At 37.8% G+C, this 21,196-nt stretch overlaps 1 long non-coding RNA gene and 8 other non-coding genes across 9 annotated transcripts in view; 8 read left to right on the top strand and 1 right to left on the bottom strand.

The window, feature by feature from the left end:
- Positions 1-21,196, bottom strand: part of LOC106085706 (uncharacterized) — a 234,342-nt gene that overhangs the window by 71,142 nt on the left and 142,004 nt on the right. The window lies entirely within an intron of this gene.
- Trnaf-gaa (transfer RNA phenylalanine (anticodon GAA)) lies at positions 3,940-4,012 on the top strand. The gene has a single exon. It is a non-coding gene; the product is annotated as a tRNA-Phe (tRNA).
- Positions 4,232-4,304, top strand: Trnaf-gaa (transfer RNA phenylalanine (anticodon GAA)). Its single transcript has one exon. It is a non-coding gene; the product is annotated as a tRNA-Phe (tRNA).
- Positions 8,173-8,245, top strand: Trnaf-gaa (transfer RNA phenylalanine (anticodon GAA)). Its single transcript has one exon. It is a non-coding gene; the product is annotated as a tRNA-Phe (tRNA).
- Positions 8,889-8,961, top strand: Trnaf-gaa (transfer RNA phenylalanine (anticodon GAA)). The gene has a single exon. It is a non-coding gene; the product is annotated as a tRNA-Phe (tRNA).
- Positions 9,169-9,241, top strand: Trnaf-gaa (transfer RNA phenylalanine (anticodon GAA)). Its single transcript has one exon. It is a non-coding gene; the product is annotated as a tRNA-Phe (tRNA).
- Positions 9,836-9,908, top strand: Trnaf-gaa (transfer RNA phenylalanine (anticodon GAA)). The gene has a single exon. It is a non-coding gene; the product is annotated as a tRNA-Phe (tRNA).
- Positions 10,089-10,161, top strand: Trnaf-gaa (transfer RNA phenylalanine (anticodon GAA)). Its single transcript has one exon. It is a non-coding gene; the product is annotated as a tRNA-Phe (tRNA).
- Positions 14,977-15,049, top strand: Trnaf-gaa (transfer RNA phenylalanine (anticodon GAA)). Its single transcript has one exon. It is a non-coding gene; the product is annotated as a tRNA-Phe (tRNA).

Genomic DNA, 21,196 nt, shown 5'->3' with positions numbered 1-21,196 from the left:
ACAAAACATGTCGTACCAAATTTCAGCCAAAGCGGATAGTAATTGCGCTCTCTACAGGCTCAAGAAGTCAAGACCCCAGATCGGTTTATACGACAGCTATATCAGGTTATGGACCGATTTGAATCATACTTAGCACAGTTGTTGGAAGTCATAAGGAAACACATCATTTAAATCGGATAGGAATTGCGCAGAGGCTCAAGAAGTTAAGACTCAAGATGGGTTTTGTATGGCAGCAATATCAGGTTATGGACCGATTGGAACCATACTTAGCACAGTTATTGAAAGTCAAAAGGAAAATACGTCGTGCCAAATTTCAGCAAAAGCGTATAGAAACTTCACTCTCTAGAGGCTCAATAAGTCAAAATCCAAGATCGGTTTATGTGGCAGCTATGTCAAAACCTGGAACGATATTGCCCACTTACAATCACAACCGATCACACTTATAAGAAGTATTAATGCAAAATTTCAAGCGGCTAGCTCTACTTTTTGGAAAAGCACGCTAACGGGGCCAAGACTTTAAATCGAGAGATCGGTCCATATGGCAGCTATATACAAATCTCGATCCATCAGATCCAAATTGAAAATGGATGTCAAAGGGCCTAACAAAACTCACTGTCCCAAATTTCGATGACATAGGACAATAAATACGCCCTTTATGGCCCAAAACCTTAAATCGAGAAATCGGTCTATATGGCAGCTATATCCAAATTTGAACCGATCTAGGCAAAATTGCAGAAAGATGTCGAAGGGCCTAACACAACTCACTGTCCCAAATATCGACGACATCGCACAATAAATGCGCCCTTTATGGCCCAAGACCTTAAATCGAGAAATCGGTCTATATGTTAACTATATCCAAATCTGTACGTATCTGGGCCGAATTTAAGAAGGATGTCGACTGGCCTAACACGGCTCACTGTCCCAAATTTCTTAAAAATCGGATAATAAATTTGGCTTTTATGCGCCTAAGATCCTAAATAGGCGGATCGGTCTATATGGGGGCTATATCAAGATATAGTCCGATATAGCCAATCTTCGAACTTAAACTGATTATGAAAAAAAATGTGTGCAAAATATCCGCTCAATATCACTATTTTTAAAGACTGCAGTGTGATTTCAACAGACAGACGGACAGACGAACGGACATGGCTGGATCGTCTTAAATGTTAACGGTGATCAAGAATTTATTGTATATACTTTATAGGGTCGGAAATGGGTTTTTCGATGTGTTGCAAACTGTATGATAAAAGGAATATACCCCCATCCTTCGATGGTGGGTATAAACATCAATTTGTGTTTGTTTCTTTGTTTGTCTGTTCCTTATAGACTCAGAAACGGCTTAACCGATTTTCTTTAAATTTTCACTGCTGGTGCATAATGATTCCGTGGTGAAAATATGGTACTATAGTTTTTGATATCTGAAGGGGGAGCGGAACCTCCCCCTTACCCTCATTTTCAGAAACGCCAGATCTCAGAGATAGGTGGTGCTATTTAAGCGAAATTTTTATGTGCTCTCTTAAAGTAACCTAAAAACAAAATTTTGGTATCCAAATTTTGAATGGGGTACCTAGGGGGGGGCGCCCCACCCCAAAACCTACCAAATATACACCAATCACGACAATATGGGACTCAAATGAAAGGTATTTAAAATTATAAAAAGGATCTTATATCCACTTGTCGGACCAAGTGTTTGGGGGACCACCGCTACCGCCAAAACACCCATAAATCGGACATATTTACCGACCATGGCTATATGGGACTCAAATGAAAGGTATTTGCGAGTATAAAACGAATCTGATATCAAAATTTGGAACAAAGTTTCTGGGGGTCCACGCCTTCCTCAAAACCATCCCCACAACAAGACTTATTTACTGACCATGGCAATATGGGGCTTAAATGAAAGGTATTTGAGTGTAGAATACGATTCTGATATCCAGATGTGGGACCAAGCGTTTGGGGTGCCGCGCACCCCCGATAACATAACCCAAAGAAGACAAATTTACGACCTTCGCAATATGGGACTCAAATGAAAGGCCTTTTGAAGTAAAGCACGAATCTGATATCAATGTTCGGGAAAAGTGTCTATGGCGGCCACCCCACCCCCATAACATCACTCAAATAGGAAGTATTTGCTGATCATTGTAATATGAGGTTCAAATAAGAGGTATTTTAGAGAAGAATACGAATCTGATATATATATTCAAAGCCAAGTCGCTGAGAGGCCGCCCCATCCCCCAAAACACCCCTAAACCGGTCATGTTTGCCAACTATGGAAAAATGGAGCTTAAATGAAGGGTATTTGGGAGTAGACCATGAATCTGACATCAGAACTCGGGACCAACTGTCTAGGGGACATCCCACCACCATAACAACCCCCAAGTAGGACGCATTTGCTCACCAAGACAATTTGGATCTTCAAGACAGTGGAGCTCGATATTAATAGTTTTTAGGGCCCACACCCCAAACCGGACATATTTGCTGGCTTTTTCAATAAGGCGTTTAAGTGAATGGTATTTGAGATTAGAAAACGAATTTGATATCCAATTTTGAGGCCAATGACAATATTGGGTTCAAATATATGCGAATAGAGCACAAACAGCAATTTTTTACTGACCATCGCAATATGGGGCTCAAATAAAGGTATTTGGGAGTAGAATTCGAATTTGATATCAAAATGTAGGACCATGTATTTAAGGCATCACCCCTTCCCCAAAACACCCCTCAAAGGGTAAACATTTTTCGATCATGCCAATATGTGGCTCAAATGAAAGGAATTTTAGATTAGAAAATGAATTTGATAACCAATTTTGGGACCACGTGTTTAGCGGACGCCTCATCCTGTAAACTCCCCTCAACACCAATGGCAATATGGGGTTTAAATAAATGGTATTTGAGAGAAGAGCACGATGCTGATATTTTTCAGGGCCAAGTGTCTGGGGGGACCACCTCACCCCCGAAAACACACCTAAATCAGACATCATGAGAGTATCGCGCTGAAATTAAGTATTTTAAGAATGGAGTACACCTTACTTCCAAACTTAAATTCGTAGACCAATAAAGATCATGTGGGATTCACATAAAGGTACTTATATTGTTTAACACTTTATCAAGCGATTTACTATTTTCGTAGCATGGTATTTCACTAAAAACTCTTTAATTGTGGAAAATAAATATTCCAACGAAAATGCTGTTCCATATGAATTAGAAGAAGGTGCAGCGGAGCGGACCCGGTCCAGCTAGTTTTTCCTAAAAATAAAATTTTGAAAATTTTGTCTATAGAAATAAAAACTTCTACAAAAATAGCATTTTGACAAAATTTTTTATACAAATAAAATTTTTATCAAAATTTCTATGGCAATACAATTTTACAAAAGATTAAGAAATTTTAATACAAAAATTGGTATTTTTGCTACTTGAAGAAATGTGGAAAAAACCCCCTCCTTGCCTTACTTTTCTGAGACCTCCAGACTGTGCTCATTACTCACTCACCGCTGTAGCTGTCACAGATATCAATTGTCAATGGAACACACCTTTTGATTTCTCGATTGGTAGCCAGTCTAACAACCACCTTCTCCTCGGTTTTTCTCTCGCCCATAGGGGCTCTGTACATGTGATTGACCATTTCTTTGTTGGCGGTCATTTATGATGTTTGCTATGCCTTCATTGTCTCATTCTTATGATAGTTTAAGCCCTATTAATATTGGCCATGTGTTTCATGTCATCCGTGATTAATATTGCACGGGGATTATTATTAGTGACAGTAGTCCAGATTTGTCCACTGACACGTGATGTGCATGTTGACAGCCGCAGCAGACAGTACTGAATGAGTGACATATAGAGTCTGATAAATTTTCAAAATTGACATGCTGCAAATTGAATGAAAAATGTCGCAGGAAGCAATGGAATTTTGTAAACAGAAAGCTGATGAATGGAACATGAGCCGAAATAGCTCAGTTGGGAGAGCGTTAGACTGAAGATCTAAAGGTCCCCGGTTCAATCCCGGGTTTCGGCAGCAATCAAGTTTTTGTTTGAATGTGATGAAAAACTATTAAAATTTAGTTTGAAGCTCAACAAGGAAAAAGAGGTTTGTTATAAAACCGGTTTTGTTTCTAGGAATATTCAGGATTTTTTTAAATTATCTTGGAATCTGATTAAGGTTTATTAATGGTATACTTTTCCTTTATACTTTACAATTTATATTGTCTAAGATTTACTTGAAGCAAAATTGTATGCCGAAATAGCTCAGTTGGGAGAGCGTTAGACTGAAGATCTAAAGGTCCCCGGTTCAATCCCGGGTTTCGGCAATAGCACATCATTTTATATATAAGTGGTGTATAAAAAAGAAATAATGGACAAAATGAAAAATATTTCGCCTTGGAATCACCTTCATTGGAATCTATTAAACGATTATTATCTTCTCTCAAAACATCTTTCATTTGGGAAATATTTGGCTCGGGTTCATGCCCGATATCAATCTAATGGTGAGTTTAAAGGTCCTTAGACAAGTTGGAACTGAGAATTGTGTCTATGGGTCATATTCAAAATACATTGGTCTAATAAATTCAAACAATACAGTTTACCCGAGATAAGGAATTCATCCAAAATATGAGTAAATAGAAATGCTAAAAATTTAATTTTGTTTTTGTTTTTCAACTTTAATTAGGTCCCATTTAGAACATTTTGTCTACTGTATAAGTTTGAGAATATAATCTCCACCAAGTTCCGGAATTCCGAAATAACGATTTGGCCTTCAAAATTTAAAGCATTAACTGCTTTCACTTTGTAATCATCTATGATAAGTCGTATTTATGAGCTAGGTTCATGTAGTTCGCGAACTAGTTCAATTAAACGGTTAACAGAAATGAACTTTCTGAACTATTTCGCACCAGTTGGTTTATTTCGTTCACTAGCGGCTGAGCCAGCTCTATTCCGCTCTATTATTTTGTTTTTTTTGAAGCCACTGTTGGCCATTATTGTCCTTTATTACAAAGTAACTTTATTAGTGGCAAACTTTTGTGAAGTGAAACGGTGAAAGAGACTGACAGGTTGTAAAATGAAACCGAATATAGTTCAATGAACTAACTGAAGTATTGAACGAACAAAGTGAACGAACCAAGTCATTGAGCTAAAGTACTACTTCCGGGCACATATACACAAACGAGTAAGGAAAAGCTAAAATCGGGCGCAGCCGACTCTATAATACCCTACACTACCGAGTCTACCTACTACTATTAATAAATATAACTTATGTCTAAATCTTTTCAGACTTTAATATTGTATACTTAGTGAAATAACGAATAGAACAGCAACATGGTTTTAAATGGAACCTAAACTCTGGCTACCGCAGTTTTAAAAGCAAATATCAGCATATAAATGTATAAAGGAGCTATATATAAATCTGGCCCGATTTTGTTGCAATTTGACACCCATATAAGGACGTCAAATAAAACATTCTGCAAAATTTGCTAAAGATTAGATCAAAATTGTGGATTCTACAGCTTTAAAAGACCATATAGGATGAAATGTCTATATGGGAGTTATATCAAAATCTGATCTGATTTTTTATGAAATTTTGCTCACATAATGGTACTTTAAATAGACGTTTCTCCTCTCTCCATTTCTGCCGCTACCTCTCCTTCATCTAGAGCGTTGCTCTATATGACGATTTCTTGGCTTCAGTTGCATCTCGACACTCTTAGTCGTACCGAAGTACGGGTTTCGCCGCATTTTCCAAGGAGTGGGCAATAGTGAGCCACTGCGGCATTATATCATCGGAACAAGGAGTGCTTTCTTCAAGCAGTTGGGTCAATCGAGTGGAGTATGCCGCTACCATTTGTTGTGTTTGTAGCTTTTCAATGTCCAGCTTCCGTGCAGTGTCAGATCGTACTTTCCTCCCATGTTCAAACGGGTGCGAACTTTTGCTGCAACAAGGCAATGATCCGAATCTATATTCCACGGATCGATCGTACATCTAACACGCTGTATGAATGCCTTCCATCTATTACAACGTGATCAATTTGGTTCCTCGTGTTTTGATCGGGTGACAGCCATGTGGCTTTGTGAATATTTTTATGTTAAAATCTGGTGCTACTAACTACCATCAGACACATGTTTCTTTACTCCATATGGCCCTTAAACCCAGACAAACAATTTTTTGCACCTAACAATATCTGTAGCCTCCACAACAAATTTACCTAAAAAAGGCGATTTTGAAACAATCTTTGCGCGAATGAGGTATTTTGGAAATTTTTGTAAAAAAATTCGGGCAGAGTTAATTTTTGGGCTTTTAAGCACACTTTTCCAGTTTAACATATGTAAACCATGTTACCTCCAAATTGAACGTGCACCACAGCGCGCTTTCTGCAAAAATTTTAATAAAGGGTGATTTTTAAAAAGCTGTAGGAAAGGTTTTCAGAAAAAGAGATCAAATTCAGAAAAATTCATAAAATCTCTATTTGATTCGATAGTACGATCCTTATAATCAATTGTTTGAGGATTATTTCATGCAAATGTTGAACGAGACTGCGCCTCAAATGGTCCATCCGCTTAGTTCAATTTTGGCATACTCTTTCCAACATTTTGACCGGTATCTCACGAATAAATGCTTCAATGTTGTCTGTATAGACATGAGCATTAACATAGCCCCACAAAAAATGGTCCAAAGACGTCAAATCGTACGATCTAGGTGCCCAATTGACCGGTCCCGAACATTAAATAAAATGATCACCTAACTCGCCTCTCAATAAGTCCATTGTTACGCGTGCTGTGTGACATGTGGCACCAAATGTCATGTAAGTCATGCTCCTGCATTTTGGGCAAAAAAAAAGTTCCATATCATCTTACGGTAGCGCTCACCATTCACAGTTACGTTACGATTCGTATCATCTTTGAAGAAGTACGGTCCAATGATGCCACCAGCCCATAAACCGCACCAAACTGTGACTTGATCTTCACTTTAAAATTTACAATTTGGTTTATTTACGTACGCATTTACGTACGTATGGAAGAAGCGCGCGATTAACTTTCTTAACAGAGCACGCAGTTTGATAATAAAATTCAATAATTTGCAAGTGCTGTTCTTTTGTAAGACGATTTATGGTTAAATTATAGACCAAACTGAAGATGTTTAACAGTGAAACAAAAAATTTTTTTTTTAAATTGAAATTTTTTTCAATCACCTTTTTTAAAAACTATGATTGTGAGATTATGCTTACCCGATTGGCTCAATTAATCAAAACACGGATATTTAATAAGTCAAAAGTTAAAGAATAAGTTTAATGGAAGATGTAAGGGATATTTAAATGATTTACAAAATGTATAGTTGAATGAATGAATAAAATATGTTGGTTTGAGAGTGTAGAAAAATGTATTGGCACGTCTTTACTGTTTCGCGTCGTCGCATTGACGTATGTGCAGACCTATTTTTCGCTCTTCCTACATGATTGATATTATCATTTTCGTGATTGAAGCAGACTCAATTAAAAAATTAATTGGATCAATTAATTTCTTGATTGAAACCGATTTTTATTTTTTTTTTTCTGTGCAGTTATACTATATCAAAACACTCTGGCTCGAGCTCACAATCAAAAGCTCAAATAGTTCATACTAGTGAAAAAATAATGTATTATATTAAATTGAGTAGAACGCAGTTAAAAACGAAAAGACTGCTATAAGTCTAGAGAACAGCAGCTCTCTGTATTATAACAACCTACCGGACTGTTTAAATAGAGAATGATTACAACTGACTTCGCATAGAGTATATATGGTGATGAAGAGATATATTGAGGATTATGAGGTAAACCACAATATGACCAAGATATTAACTGACCATGGCTACTTCCGATAGTATCAGTATAGAATACGAAAAATCGCTTTTTATACCTAAATGTAGAAAGTGCAAGAAGCTGCGGACTATACCGAACATAAATTTTCGCCCACAGCCGCTAGTTTAAGGGGCATTCGAATATTTGATCTTGATTTCAATATACGGACGGACGGACATGGTTAGATTGATAAGAACGTTAGGATAAATTACTTTTTAGATTCGCAAATCATTGTGGGGTATAAAATCTGAGTGCGGTAAGCGAAATCTATATACCTTTCATCCCATGGTGAGAAGATAAACAATTCAATTTGTCTGATTGGTCCTATTATTTCCTTTCACATATATATGCCGAAATAGCTCAGTTGGGAGAGCGTTAGACTGAAGATCTAAAGGTCCCCGGTTCAATCCCGGGTTTCGGCAAAGTTTTTTTTTTATATAAACATCGATTGTAGTTTTAAAAATGTTTTATATACATTTTCATTATCGAAATCGATATCGAAATTGAATGTCGATGTAGCCATGCTCGCCTGTCTGTCAAACCTACGAGGACCCTAAATTAAAAAGGAATAAGGGTAGCTGCTTGTTGATTGAGATTCGTTGGGATCGCAATGGTCCAAATCCAAATTTGTACTGCTTCTACAAATCTGGAGAATCCAATAATTTTAAAATTTGGCTGAAACTTATGAAGTTGAATTTTGCTATGGCTACATACATCCAATAACCAAACATGATATAATCAGTTTTGAATCGAACATAAGTTCCATATAAATCCATATTTAGAATTCAATAAGAGATCACGCCATATTCATCTCATGGCTTGCAATATATTTACAATCCATGTCATTGTTGGCAGACTTTGGTAAAAGCTAGACTTGCTGGCGAGTATAAAAGAATCCTCAAGGCTGACATTTTATAGGATTTTCTGAGCAATGAAAAATCATAATCACCATCAATCTAAGTTCATTGTAAAGCTTCGGATAAATAGTATATACAAAATCTAAACAATATCATTAGACTGAACGTTCAATTTTCAAGTGATATCTAAAGATGTATATTAGAATCCGCCGAAATAGCTCAGTTGGGAGAGCGTTAGACTGAAGATCTAAAGGTCCCCGGTTCAATCCCGGGTTTCGGCATAATATTTTCTTTGTATGTTATTTGAATGGGGACATTTGATTGGATAATCCAGTTAAATAAGGGAATTATTGAAACTAATAAATAGAAATATGTTTGTTTTTCTAAAAGCTATAGTTGACAACACTTGTGTTTATATTATTGTATTTAAAATCATTTATAGAGATAGCAAACATTCATATTTCTATAATGAATGACTACTACCACATGCCGAAATAGCTCAGTTGGGAGAGCGTTAGACTGAAGATCTAAAGGTCCCCGGTTCAATCCCGGGTTTCGGCAAATGGAACACTTTTTAATAAGTAATTTATACAAAACTTAAAACAATCTAAATATGTATACAGACCAAATACAAGCAAAGGCTAATCAATGTAGCCATCATATAATGTAATGTGTGAATAGCTTGATAATCATGAAGTGTGAAGTTAAAACAACGCAAACTTGAAAAATATTCAAGAGATTTTTCAAAACGATGGCTAGATTATGTGAAAATAGTTGCCAATAAATAATTATGGAAAATAAATGAAAATAAATATATGCATAAGACCCAGCATATCATACGTATATTGCGAATATGTACTCTATTTGATGAAGAAATCTAACAAAAAACTTATAATTCAATGCAGATCACGTATGCGGTTAGTTCTTTCTTACTCCCAACTCATACATATGTATATATAATAAAAGTCATAACTTTGGAAAATGTCTGTCATTAATATATGTATCGTACATATATTATTTTTATTAAAAACGCAGTATGTGATCAAACTAGAGCATTAAAATTTTTCCGTAATATTTCTGTCAAGGCATTCGTACCTGTTTTAAAATCGTTTTTTGGGAGTATAAATGGAACACTCACCACAACAGTACAAGTCTGCCGAAATAGCTCAGTTGGGAGAGCGTTAGACTGAAGATCTAAAGGTCCCCGGTTCAATCCCGGGTTTCGGCATTGATAGTTTTTTGTTTCTAAACAATTTATTATAAAAAAAATATTTCACCAATAAAATTGACATAAGTTAAAATATTTTCTTGAACACAATATAATATTTTTTTTATAACAGATTTGCCACACGTACTTCCTATAAAAAGGAATATGATAGAAAATAACTTACTGCTTGAATGTATAAGTGCCGAAATAGCTCAGTTGGGAGAGCGTTAGACTGAAGATCTAAAGGTCCCCGGTTCAATCCCGGGTTTCGGCAGAAATAGATTTTTTAAATAAAAATTCATAGTTATAAGTAAATTTTTAATGTATGTAAGTTCGAAGGTTTAGGATTATGAATATAAAATCCAAATATGGAGTTTGCTTTGATAAATTGTCGATTAAAATCAAATTTGGAAAAAATTCGACAAAATTTTCAATAATGTTTTACCCAGCTGAAATCTTATGTACCTTTCATCCTAGATTGCATTTATAAAGTTCAGAAAGTACCAAAGGATTATGATTAGATGTTAACAGAAGTCATAATTCAGGTTTTTCATCTCTTACTATTATTTATTCATCTCTAACCCAGTAAAGTTCAATAATGATTTAGCTATGTTCGTCTACCTGCCCGTCTGTCTTTGTTAGCACGCGAAAGAATAGAGCAATTGAGCTGAGATAAGACAAAGTGGATGATATAAACTCCCACAAAGCCCTGTAAACTGGAGCAGATAGAGAAAATGGAAGAGGTCGGGAACTACATCTTTGAGACAGTCAGCAACTTTATCTACGTCGGCACCACCGTAACCGAAACAAATGACACCAGTTTTGAGAAAAAATGAAGGATAATACTGGCTATCAGATGCTACTTTGGATTACGCAAGTAGCTGAGGTGCAAAGCCACCTCTCAACAGACGAAAATTACACTATACAAGACACTGATACTACCCGTACTGTTGTATGGCTCTGAAGCATGGGTACTTGCGAAAGCAGATGAGGCAGTACTTGGAGTGTTTGAGAGAAAAATCCTACGTAAAATAAATAGACCAGTTTGCGTTGATGGATAATATATATATATATATATATATATAGTATAGTTGAACGCATCAAAATACAACGGATGAGTTGGCTAGGTCAAGTTGTCAGAATGGATTAAGAAGACCCAGCAAAGAATTCTTTTAGAGGCGATCACGGATCAAGACCCCAATGGAAAGATTAAGTGGTGGGATACGTCTCGAAACTTGGTGTCGGAGACTTTAAAAGGAACGCAGAAGATCGAGGCGCATGGAACGCTATTCTACGTTCGGCTAAAGGGTCAAATGTTCTAGCCAATTTAAGTAAGAGATCATGTCATAGCCAATTTAAGTAAGTATGTAAACAATTTGGTACAAATACTTTTTTTATGGATTATATCGGACTATTTTCAAATTAATTTTCTTTTATGATTAGAAACTACTTGAGGTTCCTCTTTCTAAATTGAAACTTGCTTAGAGTACATGCAACAAAAAAAAATATAATTTGTTTAACATCGAGGAATTTTTTAAAAACCTAACTTCTTTTGTGAAACATGTTGGACTTTGTTCATGATACGAGTACATGTTCTTTTGCGATAAAGAAGAATTTGTGGCAACTATAGATTTTTATACCCACCACCATAGGATGGCGGTATACTAATCTAGTCATTCCGTTCGTTACACCTCGAAATATTCTTCTAAGACCTCATAAAGTATATATATTCCTAAACGTCTCGATGTTCTGAGTGGATCTACCCATGTCCGTCCGTCTGGCGAAATCATGATAGCGGTCGAACGTGTAAAGCTAGCCGCTTGAAATTTTGCACAGATACTTAGTATTGATGTAGGTCGTTGGAGATTGCAAATAGGTCACATTGGTTCAGATTTCGATATAGCTCCCATATAAACCAATCTGCCGATTTGACTACTTGAGCCTCGGAAAGCCGCAATTTTTGTCCGATTTGGCTGAAATATTGCATGTGGTGGTCTATTAAGACTTCCAACAACTGTACTAAGCACGATCCAAATCGGTCTACAACCTGATATAACTCCCATATTAACCGATCTCCCGATTTGACTTCTTGAGCCCCTCGAAGCCCCAATTTTTGTCCGATTTGATTATAATTTTTCGCTTAGAGGTCCGTTACAACTCCCAACAACTGTGCTAAGTACGGTCTAAATCGGTATATAATCTTTTATAGCTATCATATAAACCGATCTCCCGAATTGACTTCTTGAGCCCTTATAAGCCGCAATTTTTGTGCGATTTGGCTGAAATTAAGCATGTGGTGTTCTGTTATGACTTCCAAAGAATATGCTAAGTACGGTTGAAATCGGTCTATAATCTGATATAGCTCTCATATAGACCGATCTCCCGATTTGACTTCTTGAGCCCCTGGAAGCCGCAATTTTTGTCTGGTTAAGCTATAATTTTTTACGTAGTGTTCTGTTATAACTCCCAACAACTGTGCTAAGTACTGTCCAAATCGGTATATAATCTGATATAGCTACCATATTAACCGATCTCCTGATTTGACTTCTTGGGCCTCGGAAAGTCGCAATTTTTGTCCGATTTTGCTTTAATCTTGCATGTGGTGTTCTATTAAGACTTTTAACAACAATGCCAAGTACGGTTCAAATCGGTCTATAATCTGATATAGCTCCCATATAAAACGATTTCCAGATTTGACTTCTTCAGCCCCTGAAAGCCGCAACTTTTGTCCGATTTGGCTATAGTTTTTAACGTAGTTTTATGTTATGGCTTCGAACAATTGTGCTAAGTAAGGTCCAAATCGGTCTATAATCTGATATAGCTCCCATATAAACCGATCCCCCGATTTGACTTTTCGAGCCCTTACAAGCCGCAATATTTGTTCGATTTCACTGAAATTTGCATGTGGTGTTCCGTTATGACTTGCAACAACTTTGCTAAGTACGGTTCGAATTGGTCAATAACAGCTCCCATATAAACCGATCTCCCGATTTGATATCTTGAGTCCTTTTGCCCGATTTGGATGAAATTTAGTATGCGGTGTTCTTTACGACTTACAACAACTGTGCGAAACGCGGTCCAAATCAGTCTATAATCTGATATAGTTCCCATGTAAACCGGTCTCTCGATCATTCTTGTTCAGTTCCTAGAAGCTTTTATTTTTGCTGGTTGAGAGAATGTTGGTATGTAGAAAGAAATTATGCCCTTTAACTAAAGTTATTTTGTATACATCTTTAGCAGAATCCTTGGTGGTGGGTTCTCAAGATTCGGCCCGGCCGAACTTAGCACGCTTTTAGTTATTTCTTCTAACTTCTCCTTCATAATTAAGCAACAGTCATTTTCAGCGAACAACAGACTTTTCAGCAGCAAGCCTGCTACTTTGGAATTCGAGTACTACTGCTGCTAACAAACTATGAATAAATAATAAAAGGTTATCTATTACAACAAATTTTTGAAATTTGGAACAATTTGTGGGAAAATATTCCTTTTGTGAGCAGAAGACGGCAAACTGCGTGATCAGTTACAAAAGGGGATGCATAAAGAAAGTAGTTTGAAAATAAGTCCTATAATCGAACTGAACCACATACTGGGTAAAAAAAAATCAACTTTAAATTTTAAGTAGCTGCAGCATGATTATATCAGTTAAGGGACTTTTTTTCGGATTACCTCGCTAGGGTTTGAACCCGGAAATTCATTCATGGGCGGACAGGTAACTTTTGCATAACGAAGGCCTCCAACGTAGTACAAATTATGATTTCGGACAATATATAAATATATCTTCCTTATAAAACGATCTGCCAATTCGATTTCTGAAGGGCGCAGAAGAATCATTTTTCACCCTGCACTCAAATGCTGAATACTGGAAATCCTCTTTTTTATGGTTCCCAAAGCCAGCATCGAGTAAAAAAATACAAAATATTTTTTTTTTAATAAATTGTTCGCTTGATTGTCCTTCACCATTAAAAATTGTATTTGTTATTAAAAATATTAAATTTAATATTAAGTCGAAACTTCCACTAATTTCTTTTCTTAAGAACAGGCACTTTCGAACTTGTTGACGAACACCCTCTCACTAAAAACTAATTTATGGCGTAATCTGTAATCTCAATCTGAAATATTTTTGTTCACAAGGAGAGCCGAGGATAGTATTGACTGTTGACTAGTATTATCTGTTGATATGAGATTTATACTTTACTCCAAAATATGTACATATTGACTAACAAGCTGTCACGATAATGAAATTTTCTCGAAAATCTAGTTTCGACGTAACTTTCTATGAAGCAAAGTTCCGGCGAAATGTTCTATGCATACGAGAAACTAATTTTGTTAGCATTTCCTATGAGAATCATATTTGGACAACATTTGCTAAGAAAATGTAATTTCGATAAAATTTATGTAGGTCTAACACCCAGTAAAAAGTTTCTATTACCACTAATACCTTTATTCACCAAACTCAAACTTACTGCCTTTACGAATCCTTTTCATAATGAATTGATTTTCTATGTAAATGGTATTAGAATAATATTAGCCAAAATATATAAATCATGTTTGAATACCATATCAACTAGTTTTTATTATTCGATTTTGGTAAATAGGATAATTTTGTAGAATAGTAGTATTATTAGTTACATAGAAATCAAAGCTTTTGTGCTTTCATATTTTGTAGCATTAGTTTTGTCACACACTGTGACTACCATGCAAGAGCATCATACACAGCCATACACAATCAGCCAGGTTGGATGGAGTGAGTTTTAATAATAGAATATTTATGCAGTCCCAACAAGACACATCAATGGTTAAATGCAAACACACGGAATGGTACGAACATTTATTTGAGATATCCATGTACGTATGTATGTATGAATACATAATTTCTTGTTATTTATAAACCACAAAACAAAAGTGGGGTGGAAGGGGACCCAGCAAAGCACATTGAGTGAATGAGTGATAATCTTATCACAACAACGATTAGACGAATGAAAAAGACATTTTTATTTGAGTGTAAATTGGGGGGAGAAGTCGTTGTGTGTGTGTGTGGACATGGCTGTTAAAAATAGCCACTGCTGTTTAACCAGCTAAGGCAGCATGTGCCGAAATAGCTCAGTTGGGAGAGCGTTAGACTGAAGATCTAAAGGTCCCCGGTTCAATCCCGGGTTTCGGCAAAAACATTTTTTTTATATTTTTATTTTTTTAATTTTTAACATGAGTTAATAAAATTTCAATATAGTTTATACCCACCACCGTAGGATAGGGGGTATATTCATTTAGTCATTCCGTTTGCAACACATCGAAATATCAATTTCCGACCCTACAAAGTATGTATATTTCGGATCGTCGTAAAATTCTAAGACGATTTAACGATGTCCGTGTGTCTGTCCGTCCGTCTGTTGTAATCCCTCTAGAGCTTTCATAAATTGAGATGTCGAGCTAAAATTTGGCACAGATACGTCTTTTTGATGCACGCTGGTTAAGTTCTTGAACGGGTCAAATCGGATCATATTTGGATATAGCTGCTATATAGACCGATTTTCCGATAAAGGGTCTAATGTCCATAAAAACTTTATTTTTCATCCGATTTTGCTGAAATTTGAAACAGTGAGTACTTGAAGGCTTCCCGACAACTGACCCAAATATGGCTCAGATCGGACTATATTTAGATATAGCTAACCGATCTCCCAAAAAAGGGTCTGAAGACCATAAAAGTTTTATTTATTACCCGATTTGGCTGAAATTTGCAACAGTGAGTTATTTTAAGCCACCCGATATCTGACCTAAATATGGATTAGATCAGTCCACATTTAGATATAGCTGCCATATGGACCGATCACCCGATAAAGAGTCTAAAGCCCATAAAAGCTTTATTTATGACCCGATTTCGCTGAAATTTGCAACAGTGAGTTATTTTGACCCAAATATGGTTTAGATCGAACTATATTTAGATATAGCTCCCATATAGACCGATCTCCAGATAAAGTGTCTGAAGCCAATAAAAGTTTTATTATTAACCGATTTCGATGAAATCTGAAACAGTGGGTAGTTTTACGCCTCTTAACATAGGACCCAAATATGGTCGAGATCGGACTATATTCAGATATAGCTGCGATATTGACCGATCTGCCGATAAAGGGTCTGAAACCCATAAAAGCTGTATTTATTACCCGATTTCGTTGAATGTGTATATCGCCATCAATGTGTATATCGAATTCGTGCCACTGTGGCCTATGTCCGGACCAAATTTAAAGCGGTAGTGATCCCCTCTTAATGCTGGTGACATTTACCATGCATGGTCATGTAAAAAATTCTCCCCAAAAAGAGATGACGCACCTCGGTACGCCATTAGGACTCGGCTATAAAAGAAGTCGCTTATCATTGAGTTTAAACTTGAATCGGAAAGCTTTCATTGATGTGTGAGAAATGTGCCCCTTCTCTACTCCCAAATACCTTTCTTTTGAATCCTTTATTATCGTATTGGTAAATATTTCCGGTTTAGAGAGACACTTGTCCCTTAATGTAAATATACATTTCGTGCTTTACTTTCAAATACATTTTATAAGAGCCCCATAATGGCATGATCGGTAAATAAATTCTGTTTGAGGATGGGATGGACCCCAGGGACTTTGTCCCGCAAATGAATATCAATTTCACGAAAATCAATCAATTTAAACATCAAATAGCTTTTATATAATAGGGAGGTGTTTCGGGTGGAGCAGTTCCCTAAACATATGGCTTTTCAATTGGATATCAAATTCGTCTTTTTCCCTCAAGCACCCTTCGTTTGAGCTCTATATTGTCGTGATTGGTCTATATCCTCTTTCGGCGGGATTTGGACGCCCCCCGACGCACCCGACCCCAACAATAGCATCCATGTTTTGTTTTGACTGTGAGACTGCAAAACAAATTTCAAACGAATCGCCTTACCAATCTCCGAGATCTGGTTGGTTTTGAAAATAAGGGTAATGGGAAGTGCTTTTTGGGGAAATATGGTTACAAATTCGTGCTGCACTCCCAAATCCATTTAATGTAAGCCCCATATTGCCATCTCGGTAAATATGAACTGCTTGGAGGGTGATTTGGGGCTGGGGCGGCCACCGGCACTTTGCCCTGAAAACAGATATTAAATTCGTTCTTTACTCCCAAATACCGTTGATTTGAGCTCCATATTGCCATATTCGGAAATGAAATGAATTAGGGCGTACCCTCAAATACTTGGCTCCAAAATTGAATATACAATTCATTTTCTACTCTCAAAAAGCTTTCATTTGAGTCCCATATTGTCATAATGGGTCAGTCAACCTATTTGACTTGTTTGTGGAAAGAAAAGCGCCACCTAGACTTGAACACAAATTTTAATGTCATATTCGTAATCTACTACCTTTCATTTGAGCTCCATATAGATCTAGTCGGCTAATATGCCTATTTGGGGGTGGTGCGACCTCCCATTACTGGGACCTAATTTTTTATGCCATATTTGTAATCTACTGATGAATACTTTTCATTTGAGGCCCATATTGACATGAATATATCTGTTCAGTGGAGTTTTGGGTCGGGGAGGCCCGCTGGGTATTTGGACTCAAATTTTAACACGATATTCGTTTTCTAGTCTCCAATACCTTTCATTTGATACCCATATTGTGCCTATCGGTCCACTCTTGGTTTTGGATGACGTTGTTGGGGTAAGGGAGGGAGGGACCGCCCCCATCCGATATCTAAAATTTTTATAGCCTTCGATTCCTTCCAGACAAACTTACACAATCTGTGACAATTGTAAGAAAATCGGTTCAACCGTTTTGATTTTACAGAACAAACAAAAAAAATCGAGTCCCATATAGTCATGATGGGTCATATGCCCATTTAAGGCGTTTTTGGGGGGTAGGATGACCCCCATTCTTCGATCTGATTTTGTATGCCAGATTCGTAATGTACTCTCGAATACCTTTCATTTGAGGTCCATATTGAGATGAACGTCCAATATGTTTGTTTGGGGGGAATTTCGGGGTTGGGGCGGCCCGATAAGTACTTATACCCTAATTTTAATACTAAATTCGTATTCTATTTTCTAATACCTTTCATTTGATACCCATATTGTCCCGATCGGTCTACTTTTGATTTTGGGTAGCACTTTTGGGGTAAGGGGAGGATCCGCCCCCCTTCCGATATCAACAAATTATTATGTAGCCTATGTTTTCTTACAGACCAACCTACACAATCTGTGAAAATTTCAAAGAAATCGATTCAGCCGTTTTTTAATCTACACGGAACAAACAAACAATGTTAGAAATTAAATATAAAATTCAGAATATGTTAATTGAAAGTCAGAATATTTAAATTGAAATTCAGAATATTTCATTTGAAATTCAGAATATTTCAATCGTAATTCCAAAAGACGTAATATTTAAAAAATCATGAGTTAAGGTTAAGTTCGGTTGCAGAAGAGGGTGCGGATATTAATTCACCCCATGCCACTATGGACATACACCTAAGCCGGGCAGGGGATAGCTGTGAGCACCACACAGGCTGGAACATTGAGCGCCAATTTGTGTGGTGTTCATTGCTGTCATGAAAAGCTTAGCTGCGAATTACCGGGCGCGTCCACAGGTTGCGGAAAGTGAGATGTTCCATACGGAGTAGCTTCAACGGCAGTCGCGGACCATCAGCGGTATCGAGCGTAGAGTTGTAGTGAGAGGCCGGGCTGCACCAGATCTTGCCCAAATACTGAGTGCCTACGATGCTCGATATGACAGGGTGAGTTATTGGCGCCTTTAAATAACCAATGGCCACCCTTTTCCCGCGGAGATTGGTTCTTTATACCAGAACTAAATTGGCCACTTACAGGTGCTTGACAAGAATCGCCACCCCCACATGAAAATGTGGCTACAACAAAAACCTAAGCCAGTAATAGGCTTGTTTTGAGCTCAAAATACTAAAAAAGTAACCTAGAAAAAGAAAATTTTATGTCAGGAATTCGGTACTTCTTACAAAATCCTGAACTGTTTTCCATGATACGCCCCTAAGTTGATTTATGTCTGGTATTGTGTCCCCACCAAAGTACCAGTGTCTTTTAGCCCTGAAAGCCGGGCAATAACATAGGAAATGCTCCAACGTCTCATCATCCCCACGCATGCGCTACACATGCTATCACTTGCAGCACCGATTTTGCATAAGTGAGCTCGTAATCCTATGTGTCCCGTTATGATAACAAAAGCTATACTGACCTCCTTCTTACTTCCTATCAGTAATAGCATCGTCTTCTCACGATCCGGATCACCCCATAGGTTTTTCGCAGCCCTACCGACCGTTTCGCTGTTCCACAATGTTGAATGCGCATTCGTCGCCCCCTCCCTTAACTCGGACTGTGTCGACCCGAAAGGCTTCGGGTTAACCAAGTTTATTGACGGCAGTCCTCTGGCCTTCAGCGCCAAATCGTCTGCCCTTTCATTTCCACTTACGCCGTTATGGCTCGGCAACCAAACGATGCGAATTCTGCCATCCTCAGAGAAGGCGTTATTCTCCTTCTTATATTCCAAGATGGTTCGTGATCTAACCGTCCTGGTTATTATTGGCCTTATGTCCATTTTACTGTCCGTAAAGGTGTTCACAATCGACGTCATCGCGTTGGCACCACACCACCTCTCGCATTACCTAATCACTTGGATCTCCACCTGCTGGACCGCATTATGGTCAGGCAGTCTAAAACAAATCTCAGTCCTCTGGGTTCTCAATGTAGACCCCCAGGCCCACTCTGTCTCTAGCTTTGATCCATCCGTGCAACATGACCCTCCAGAAGGAAATACTAGGGTTCAGTCATTCCAAGACTGTGTCGCTGGCAACAGTGCCTCGCACTCGACCTAAAGTGTGGTCTCAGGTGTCCGATCGGAAACCTTCTCCATTCCTTCCAGGTTTCCTATTGTCGCTTCGATTATACCGCTATGGTTTGAGCTGCTCCCATCCTCAATCCATCCTCACATCGCCTTAGTATCATAGCCACAATGACTGCTATACACTTCATTATGGTGGTCATCCAAAGAAGTGCCGATAAAATTCCCCCCTGTGGCGTGCCCTGTGCCACTTTCTCCCTTATATTTATGTCCTATTAGTAATTCATTTCCTGTCGGTTTTGCTTTCCTCACCAATTGTTGCATCTCCGACGTAGGTGGCGTTGTTGGAGAGTCGAAAAACAGATAAAGTGATACCAGGTATGCTCCACCGTCTCCCTGTCTCATCACTGTTGCATACGACGTTGACAACTCTGGTGAAAATATATAATTTAAATTTTTGTGACAAAAACTTAGGTCCTCGACCGAGTACCAGTGTTAGCATAGAATAATTGGTACTTCATGTGGTTCAGTCCAGAAACTTTGTCCCGGGTCGTCCATGGCTCCTGAGTTAAGGCAATATGAATCTTGCCGTTGCTGATTTTCTCCATCAGAGCGTGAGTAGATGTCTTGCTCCGGAGGAGGTTTATCTGGATGACCTCAATCATTGGTCCTCCGTTAAATTAGCTGATGGTCTCATCATCTGCTCCCTGTTCTTTGGGCTGCATTGAGATTCCCGTCACTGCACTGCCTGATGAATATTAGGATCTTTGCATATCCTAGTCTGCCGAATCTTGAGAAATTGGGTAATGGTTCCATCATCGGGTCCCTGTTCGTTAGTTTGTATTGACTCTACCGTCCCAAGTTTACCAGAACTCATTGTGCGCAATTTCAGCGATACCGGTTAATAAATCCAGCTTTTATGAGCCAAAAATCTTAAATCGGGAGATTGGTGTATATGGCAGCTATATCCAAATCTGGACCAATCTGGGTCTCGCTATACCAAATTTCAGCGAAATTGGAGTATAAATACGCTCATTGTGCGTAATTTCAGCAAAATCGGGAGATGAGTATTTATGGCACCTATATCCAAATCCGGACCAATCTGGGCCATATTAAACAGGGAAGTCGAAAAAAATAAACCGATCTGAACCATATACGACACGGATGTCGAAAAGCCTAACATAAGTCACTGTGTCAAATTTCAGTGAAATGCGATTATAAATGCGCCTTTTATGGGGCCAATATTTTAAATCGAGATATCGGTCTATGTGGCAGCTATAACCAAATTGGGACAGATTTAGGCCAAGTTACAGAAAATGTCAAAGAGTCTAACACAACTGACTGTCCCATATTTCGGCGACATCGGACAATAAATGCGCCTTTTATGGCCCCAAAATCTTAAATCGAGAGATCGGTCTATATGGCAGCTATATCAAAATCTTGACCGATCTGAGCCACATTGAAGAAGAATGTCGAGGTGCTTAACTTAACGCA

Source organism: Stomoxys calcitrans, chromosome 2 (genome assembly GCF_963082655.1).
Source record: "Stomoxys calcitrans chromosome 2, idStoCalc2.1, whole genome shotgun sequence".
NCBI lineage: Eukaryota > Metazoa > Arthropoda > Insecta > Diptera > Muscidae > Stomoxys > Stomoxys calcitrans.
This window is presented reverse-complemented; position numbering and strand designations above follow the sequence as displayed.